This window comes from Hemicordylus capensis, chromosome 5 (assembly GCF_027244095.1).
Source record: "Hemicordylus capensis ecotype Gifberg chromosome 5, rHemCap1.1.pri, whole genome shotgun sequence".
NCBI lineage: Eukaryota > Metazoa > Chordata > Lepidosauria > Squamata > Cordylidae > Hemicordylus > Hemicordylus capensis.
The window spans coordinates 179,037,501-179,047,969 of NC_069661.1; positions in this window are offsets into that span (position 1 = coordinate 179,037,501).

Sequence of the window (10,469 nt, forward strand, 5' to 3'; positions counted from 1 at the left end):
GCGTTACAGTAATCCAGCCGCGACGTGACTAAGGCGTGGGTAACCGTGGCCAGATCTGCCTTCTCGAGAAAGGGACGCAGCTGGCGCACCAGCCGAAGCCGTGCAAAGGCACCCCTGGCCACCGCCTCCACCTGAGCTTCCAAAAGCATAGCCGGGTCCAGTAGTACCCCCAAGCTGCGTTCTTGCTCCTTCAAGGGGAGTGCAACCCCATCTAGAACCGGTAAAATCTCCTCATCCTGATTGGCTCTCCTACTGACCAACAGTACCTCCATCTTATCCGGATTCAATTTCAGTTTATTAGCCCACATCCAACCCATCACGGCCTCCAGCCCCCGATTCAGGACACCCACCGCATCCCTAGGATCAGATGACAAGGAGAGATAGAGCTGAGTGTCATCCGCATATTGCTGACAACTCAGTCCAAATCCCCGGATGACCTCTCCCAGCGGCTTCATGTAGATGTTAAACAGCATGGGGGACAAGACCGAACCCTGCGGGACCCCACAGGCCAACGGCCACGGGGCCGAGCAGTAGTCCCCCAGCACCACCTTCTGGACCCTCCCCTCAAGAAAGGACCGGAACCACTGCAACGCAGTGCCTCCGATTCCCATACTCAAGAGGTGGCCCAGAAGGATACCATGGTCAATGGTATTGAACGCCACCGAGAGGTCCAGCAGAACCAACAGGGACGCACTCCCCCTGTCTAGTTCCTGGCGTAGGTAATCCACTAGAGCAACCAAGGCAGTCTCAGTCCCATACCCGGGGCGGAAGCCAGATTGAAAAGGGTCCAGATAATCCGTATCATCCAAGACCCTCTGCAGCTGGGATGCCACCACACGCTCCATCACCTTGCCCAAGAAGGGAAGGTTAGAGACAGGTCTATAGTTGTCCAGGTTGGAGGGATCAAGGGAGGGCTTTTTTAATAGAGGTCTTACCACCGCCTCCTTGAGGCACGATGGCATCCTGCCCTCCCTTAATGAAGCATTAACGATCACCTCCAGCCATCTGCCTGTCCCCTCCCTGGCAGCTTTTATTAGCCATGAAGGGCAAGGGCAAGGTTCAACAAGATGGCTATGTTGTGTGGCCTTAGACCATGCTCTGGGATGAAACATGTATTCCCTTGGTCCCCCAACAATGGACCAACAGTGAGGAACAATCCTGAGGTGAGTATGTGTGAATGTCTGGATTTGCTGTGTAAGTGATGTATTGGTCAAAGAAAGTGCAACCAAGGCTAGGTTGTCCATCTGAACTCTTCCATTATGTGTGTGTGTGTGTGTGTGTCTGTGTGTGTGTGTCGAACACAAACAACCAGAATCTGGTGTGAATGTCTATATTTAGAATGGCATATTTCATGTAGCTTTTTAAAAAAATCATAAAAGAAATACTGGTATTCATAAGTTTATAGTTTAGTTCGACTGAGTCTCTTCCACACAGTAATATACATTTAATAGTTCATTTTAAGCTACATACTTTAGGACTATTAATTGTTGTCATGAAATGACATATCTTCTACGCTGTTTGGGGGAAGAATAAAGGAAAGGAATACTTCTCCAGATTCAGTTTCTCCATGGCAATACCCACCATTCTGGGTTTAGACTCCAGGGTCCCCCTATACACTTGCCTGCTTCACTGTGGTAATGAAGGAACAGAATAGATACTTGTTCCATAGTCTGTAATAGAAGGACCATTATGGACGTCCCCTCATCTTCCAGTGTTTTTCACTCACCATGACATTTAGAGGAGCAGAATATCATATCTAACCAAGGCCTTCAAGTTTATCCCATGCATAAAAAATTCAGGCACAGATAAGCACTTTAAAGTTCATTTGTTTCAGTGGAAAAAGTTAAGGATTTGAACTAAATGATCCTAGTTCCTGCTAACTGAGCAACGAGCAGCCTTTTTAAAGTGGTGATTATCTTTATTTAGCATGGGGAGAACAAGTGGCTCTATCCATCTCCAGCACAGCATTCCTCTAGTGGCTGTTGCTGGTGTCTATTTTAAGTTTCCTTTTTAGATTGTGAGCCCTTTGAGGACAGAGGTCCATTTTGTTTGTTTGTTTGTTTGTTTGTAAACTGCTTTGGGAACTTTTGTTGCAAGTTTGTTAAAAAATTTCAATTTTTGTTGAAAAGACATATATGAATATTCGTTGTATTTGTTTTTGTATTTGTACTGTAAGTCCCACTGCGAGGCTATTCTCACAATCAGTGAAAATCGGGCAAAGGCAAGCCTGGTTTCTCCAAAGCAGGTAACCTGCTAACTTACCCCTTCCCTTAGATGAGGCTAGCAGAGTGAGTGCTCCGCTAACCCCATCTTTTTGATCGTGCATTGCTGAGGCGTGGCTCTATGCCACAGCAACACATGAGGAGACCCGCCCGCTGGAAGACTGAAACAAGCCTCCTGGCCCTGGAGGTCTCTCCAGGATGCCCCGCACAAGAGTTGGTGGCCACCAAGAGTTGGTGGCTTATCATCACGTTCTGAATCACGCACCCAAGAGAGCTACACAGGCTCATTGGCTGTGACAGCATCCGTGTGAATGATGCTGTGAGACAGCACATCTCTGCCCAACTCTCATTAAGAATGCTTGGAGTCGGAAGGAGCTATGTTGTCATACAGCATCATCTGCAAAGATCTCCTTTCTGTGTCCACCAGAATCATCAGTGCAGCAGTAAGTCCCATGCAGCCAGCAAGCCCACATCCCTCTTGGCTGCATGGACACTGTGCAGGATCTTGGGTGCATGGATCCCAGGGATCACTGTGCAGGTTGTCTAACTTAGACAAAAAGTGGGGTGGGTTCAGTCCCCAGTCAGTTATGAAATTTATTAGATAGCCTTGGGTCATGCTGACTCTCGCAGCCTAACCCATCTTACATGTTGATTGTGAAGGCACAATTGGATGATCCACATATATGTTGCTCTAGCTCCTTGAGTGAAGATTAAAAAGAGAGAGAGATTATTGGATCTGGTTTTCCCCTTGATAACCAAACATGAAGTATGGAAGGATGTTTGCATTACACAGTACAATAGAGGGGACAGGGTTAGAGATCTTGTAACATGTATTTTTTATCTTCTTCTTGCAAGAAATTCCCTATATTTGCATTAAGTAGCCATAAAACCAACGGAAAAACACACACACACACTCTCTCTCTCTCTCTCTCATACACACACACCCCTTATTTATAATAGAATTCTATACCACACTTTCAACTGTGTACCCAGGACAGTTAACAAGTTCAACAAGATAAGCCACAGTTATTGAAATTAAAACAGAGTAAACTGAACAGCTAAAATGTATAAGATCGAAAAAGGCCCAGTTTTTTTTAAAAAAAGTCTACTTCTAGTGCTAGAAAGAAAATACTGTGGACTCAGGTGAGCTCCCTGTGAAGGAAATTCTATAGTCTATGGAAAACAGAATTAATTGCAATCTTATATGACCATTCATTCATTCATTCATTCAAGGTAGTCACAAGAAGTCCAAGACTCTCAGGGTCATTTATAGCATTAAAATGAACAACAGAACATGCCTTTCTAAAAGCTTGCATAAATAAAACAGCTGTCTTAAACACAAGAGGGAGGGGGCTAACCAAACCTCTCTTAGGAGAACATGCCAAAGGGAGGGGGCCACAGTGGATAAAGTCCCGCCCAGCATGGCTGCCAAGAAACCTCTGCTGGAAGCAGCACATGCAAAGGCCTTCTCTTATAAGCCTATAATTTTAATGGAGACAGTACTTCATATAGTATGGACATTCCTATGTGGCTAAACAGAACGGTGATATCTTTATTAAGAAATAGTTGGAAACTACCTCTGATATCCCAGTGCATAATGACTGGAACTATAAAGGAGAAAATCCTACAAAAGTCACAATCAATGTTGAGCTCCATAACCCTTTAGAAGGTGGAAATGCAATGTTAGGGGAAAGAGCTGTAAACTGAACCAAAGCAGCAATCCTGAGAGCTCATATTAACCACATGTTTCAGACTCTGACATCTCATGTAGAGGTTTCACCCAATCTTGTTATGTGAAACCCTGGTTTTAACAGGAGCCGGGGCATAACTATCATAGGGCAAGGGGAGACAGTTGTCTGGGGGGCCCTCTGCCTAGGGGGACCCCCAGAGGCAAGTCACATGACTGACTCCCCCAGTCGTGCACCCGCCCAGGCTTCCATCAGTTGTATTCATCCTCCGAAACTGATGTGAGTGTGAAGACCTGGAGCTACCAGAACAGCATGTCTTTCTCTAGTACCATTAAATGACTTGCATCGTCCACAATTTACAAAACCTTTAAAAAATAATTTAGGATGATGTTCTATTGTGGCACACATATATGCTTTTTGTTACCACTATTCAGCCTCATTTAGGATTTCTTTGCTTCAGTGGTGGGTGGAGGACATTTTAAAATCTTGTCTCTAGGCCCACTCCAACCTTGCTACGCCCCTGAACAGGAGATTAGTAAATATTTCATATGCAGGCCTTAGACGTGTAGAGCAAGTATTGTACCTCACAGGAATAATCTCATTTCAATATAGTTTGCACTGGTTTTCCATGTGAAGGCAATAAACCTTGGTTTAGAGAGGGAGAAATGTAGAGTGGAAAATATCATTAGCGTCAGAAAATGAGCCAGGACCTTTTAGCAGATTTTCCACCACAACAAGAGACCACTGGGCTATGTGGCTTTGATAGGTCCCAAAGCAATGTATTTTTTTAAATGTTAGCAAGCTCTGAGATTGTCCGTATTTGTTCAGTCAAGTATGAAGTTTACTCTGAATACTATAAGAGAAGATTTACAATACAAGTGGCAGCAGCTGGCTCAAATAAATGGCAGAGTGGGAGAATTTAATTCCCTGAACCAATCCACATAAAAGTCTGGTGTATTTGTATTGCTTGGAGTCTGCATGCGAAGAATCTCTTATAAATGTAACATATAAAATATTATACCTGAGACATTGGAATAGAATATTAGACACCCTTGCACTTTAATTCTCATTACCCTTTCCCCTTGATACCTACCACAATTTAAATGATAACATTTAAAATCAAATATTAAGAATGATTGCCATGTAATCATTTCATTTCTTTCATGTTTGTCCTCATTAAGGCTTTAAGTGAGGTCATTTTTTTTAAAAAAGGAACTGCTTTCCGGTCACTTTGGTTCTATTAAGTGTTTTTAAAAAGATTAAATGTGGAGCTCTGCTTTCTGAATACAAAAAAGGGGCCTTGCCTTAGAAGCCAAAAACAATTTCTAACATGGGAAATGCAGGCGAATTATTCTGTCTAGAACCCAAAGGAAGCCTGTATTTATGGCACCTGATTTATTTGTTTGATATACAGCATGTGCTGGGCTTTATAATTTTTAAGGTTTGTGAATAGGGTCACATTAGATATTACAGGCATAGTGAGGCTGTGATTTACAAGACTTCATATTGTGCCTATTGACCTTCTCAATAAGAAAGGTTGGTGGTTGTAAAAGCACTGAAAAATTAAACCTGGTGGAGTCAATTTAATGTGTTATAAACTCTTTAACAGCCAGCAAAATAGCCATATCAGCCTCTCTATCTGCAGATTATCTTTCAGTTGTAAAAAAAAGAATAAAAATTGCAAAAGTTTCCTTTCTTCTACAAAGTATGTGTTTCCTCTTGAAAGAGCAGCTTCCTCTGCATAGCAAGAAATGCATTATGGCATTGGCTTAGAACTTGTCAATTCAGAGAAAGAAAGAGGGAAAAGAAAAGGAGGAAAGAAACAGCTCAATAAATTTGTAAGAATTCTCCTTGTACATTTGTTTAAGTCTCTTGGCTATGAGAGTAGGATACACATCTGTTTCTTTGAGTTGTGAGCAAACACATACATCTATTCCACAATGATGTACAGTTGGAAATAATCAATATCTAGACCTCAGAGGTGGGTAATGTTTCATGTTAACACACTCACAGTGAAACTAATAGGTTGGGGACAAGAAATCTCTTTTAATTATCAGAAAAATGTGCAATGGGTCCTCCTGAAAGAGTGTGATTGGAATATAAAATAAGATATAATTCCCTTCAGCCTCTTTCAAACTGAGTAGTCTATGATAATTTAGTTTCTTCTAAAATAACATTACAAATGAGCTGCTTAACAGGTGGTTACATATAAACAAGTTACTGCTTATTAAATCAGGGGTGTCAAACTCAATTGGGCAGTGGACCAGATTTTATCCTTTTGGGGGACCACACATAGCCTCACTGTCGCCTTCTGTGACCTCACACCACCCTCCTCCTCCTCTTCCTTTCTTTCACTCTCTTCCTCCCTCCTCTGCCCTGCCACTTAAATTAGCTGAATGTGCTTATTTTACACCAGAATATGCTCAGAGAAAATTTAAATAATGTTTTGGTAGTTTGTTGAAAAAATTCTGAATCTCATACTTCCCAGTCACCTACAGATACCAAATTTTGCTACTGAAATTAGCTGAAAGCACTGCTTTTTACACCAGAATATGCTCAGGGAAATTTTTAATATTTTTAAAAGTAATTCTGAATGTAACCATCCTATTTTAACTGTTATTGCTGTCAATAGATTCTTAAGACTCAATACCCAGATTCAAAACATCATACCCCAAGAAAAGCTGAAGTCCTCTTCCCCCTCCCTTACCTTCCACTTATTTCTTCTTCCTTCCTACCTTATTCTTCCTCTCACTCCCCTATTCCTCCCTTTCTTGCCCCCTCCAAAAGTGCCCCATGCCATCTTCTAACTTTGTCTTCTTTCCTCCTCCCCCTCCCTCTTTATCTCCCCTCTTCAGTGCTTTGCACACTGAAAAGCCCATCGCAAGGAAGAAGAAGAGTGCTTTGTGCGCTGAAAAGCCCACCACAAGGGAGAAGGAGCGGAGGAGTGTGGTGGCAGAGGAAGGAAGGAAGGAACTCAAGCTTCCTCTCCAGTGAGAGTGAAAGCCAGCAAGAGAGAGAAAGAGGCCGGTGGCAACAGGGGGAAGAAGGAAACTGACTGGCCAGCAAAAAATGGGATGTTCTGCCTCTTCGGCACATGAGTAAAAAGCGGCAGTGGTGGCTTGCGCCAGTCCTGATGCTTTCACATGGGCTGGTCAGGTGAGCTCAGCGGACCTGATCTGGCCTGTGGGTGGGCAGTACTAAATGATTGTTCGTATTATGTTTGCATGCAGAATGTTTTCTATTTTTAAGAAGTATTGTTAAAGCTATTTTAAAAAATCTTTCATATATATAATTCTAGTTTCACCCTTCCAGCCTCCACACCACCACCTGTGAACAACTAATGGCCACAGCTATGCAAGTGAAAACAAATTTCTTAATGTATCAAATATATCAAGCTCTGTAAGTAAAATACAAACCCTTCTGTGAAGGCTTTCAGTGCATTGCAAGCACCATAATATAACTCAGAGAAACCTCTCAGGAAAGCAGCCAGGGTGATTATTCCTTGCAGATCAGGTCAAAGATTAAAGAGGAACTCCAGGAGCAGAGCATCTCTAAAAAAAACAGTTATATATATTTTTAAAGTGCTTTCGTATCACCTACCATATGGTTTACGGAGATAGAGGATTTCTAATCATTTACTGGCCTGTCATCAGAGGCAGATCATGTTAGACCCCCTGATGTATTATGGACCATTGCAGTGTAATAATCTCACAGAAGGTCACACAAGAGAGGTAAATTTCCTTAACTAGCTGATGCTTTTTTAAAGGCCACCCAATGATACACATATATAGGGGGTTTCAACAGTGCTTTGGCATTTGCAATAATATATAACCTCAGTAGCATCACACAGAGTTCAGACAAGCTTCTAAATTTCAGATGTCAAAATATTTTTGTCAGAACAACAGAAAACCTATTATCCTGCCATATCACTGGGAGAGGTAGCCACTGACAGGTTTCTTCAGTCTTGGAGCACAGCCCATCAACAAAGAGTCCCAGCCCTTTGAGTCAAGATGAGAAAGAAAAAACAGACATGCTTGTTTGCTAGCCCTTGTAGAATTGTTCTTTACTGTTTACATCCATTCTTAGCTATCAAGTTTTATGTTATTAAGATGGAGAATGGTATTTTCTTAGATGATATTTCTCACAATCAGTATAACCTTGCAGTGTGAGCAGTGATATAGATTACCTCCCACAAAAATACAAAAGGAAAGGGGGGGAAAAAGAGTATTGCTATGCTAGATTTGACCAATGACTTGTGAAGTTTAGAATTGAACCAAATACTGCAATAACCTCCAGGGAGGGAAAATTCCCAACTTCTAGTATTCAGAGGTACTTGTCTCTGAAATCAAGGACCACATTTTTGACTGGCATGGCAAGTATCATAAGATAAACCTATCTTCCATATAAGCAAACAATCCCTTTAAAAACTATTGATGTTCCTGGCCATTAGAACATCCTGTGGCTATGTGCTAAAGTTTATGCACCAAAAGAAAAGTGCTTCCCTTTGTTTATCTTAAACCACTACCTATCACTTTCGGCAGACAATTTGGTTTTTATAGTCTGCCTGAGAACTGATAATTATTTGGTCTCATTTTTTGACTCCTGATTTTGTACATTTTGGCCATGTTCCACTCAGTCATCCTTTTCCATTTAAAAAAGGTTATTAAACATTAACATGCCCTTGTATATTGTTCTGACATTCAGTGAACTACCTTCAGTTTGCAATTGTTTAAATTATTTTATAGAAGTTGCATGGCAACAGTAAATCTACCTGATGACAAATGATGCTGTAATTCAATCCGTACATTCTAAGCACAATCCAGCCATTTTTAAGTGTTATTGATTTCCATAGCTGAGATTTGCATTTGCTTAAGTTCCACTGAAATCAATGAAATATAGAATTGCTTCATTTTAGCTGCATCATATCCTCTTACTAAATTCAGTTGCCCTCCTCTGATTTTACTCATATATCACTTTAATAGAACTTTACTCCTTCTTTGATCAATTAAATGAAAATGGATGAACGCAGATAGTGAGGCTGTTCTCAGGACTAGGCAAAACTGGACTAGGGAAGCCCAGCCTGGTTTTGCCTGCGTGTGAGACCTGCCAGGAGCTATGTGTCTCCCAGCAGTGGCACAGCGGCAAACCTGCAAGGGAGCCCTGGCTGTTCACCTGGGTTAAGGTCGCAAACTTGCCATTAGCCTGGGCTAACTGATCATGTGCAACTCCACATGTGCACCCTCACACCAGCAGCCTCCCAGCTGGCATCAAACAACTCCCCATAATTTTGGGAGTTCTGCGGGCCTCCTGGCCTCCCTGCTGCCTACACAAGGTTCAATTTAACCATCATGGCTTATCCCAATTAAAGCACAGAATAGAAGAAAAGAGCTTCCCATGAGTTTTGTTCAGGCCCTATTACACTCCTGCTACAATGCTTTGCATTTGCCATTACAGTAAGAAGAATTGATTAGTACTTTTAAAAAATGTAACCTAGTATGTGTGATATTGATTGCTACAGGAGCCAGTTGACAAAACAATGGAAAAAGTGTCAGCTTACATCACATACACCACACTTTGGGTATACCACCTCCATACAGATAAGTGCTTAATCTGTCCAGATTCTCATGACAATTTATTTTCTGATTAGCTATTGTTAATACATGACATGTGCTGATACAAACTGCCATGTATTTTGTTTACTTTAGACCTGTTCAGGCTTTATAAAACCATATTAAGTGAACACAGGGCAAGGGAAAATAGCCAGCTAGCCCATCACCAACAAACAAACAAACACACAGACACACACACACACACACTCCTTTTCAGATGAACGCTACTGTAACTATGTGCCGCAAGGTGAGGAAGGCGAGTGCCAGGCCGGGCGGGATTCCAGACCCACTTTAGATGCTCTTCTTGTGTAGAACTCCCCCCCACCCCCAAATGAGTGAATAGGGTTATCTTTTTACTTATTAATTGTGTAAGAAATTAAGGAACTACGAAGTCTATGGATAACTTCACAGCAGGCCAGTGTCACTAAGTAAGCAAGTAAGTTAGAGGGAACTGGAGCATGTGCTCCTGGCCATTTCACGACGTCTGAAGCCAAATATGTTGGAATGCAAAGCTGGGTTATCTCTGCTGCCTGGTATGGAAGCTTTTCCCACGATCAGTAGAAAGCGGACTAAGGGAGCCTAGTCCACTTTCTACTGATCGTGGGAAACACCGGGCTCACAGGCAAGACTGGAGGTTCCAAGGTGGCTAGCCTGCCTAATTCACCCTCCACTTAAGCAAGGTTAATGGAGCAAGCGCTCCATTAACCTCATTTTTTTTGCTCGTGTGCCACTGCGGTGTGCAGCGACACATGTGTAGACCCCTGACCGGGAGGCTGCAGTCAGCATCCCAGCCTCGGGGTCTCTCCAGAATGCCCCCCATGCTAGCGCAGGACATCCTGGAACTTACAGGGGCTGTGCAGCCCCTGATCCCCTCAGCCCCCACCAGCTCCATGATAGAGCCGGCAGTTGTGTGGGCAGCTGATCTGGCTGCCCAGGCCTTGGAAGCTGCT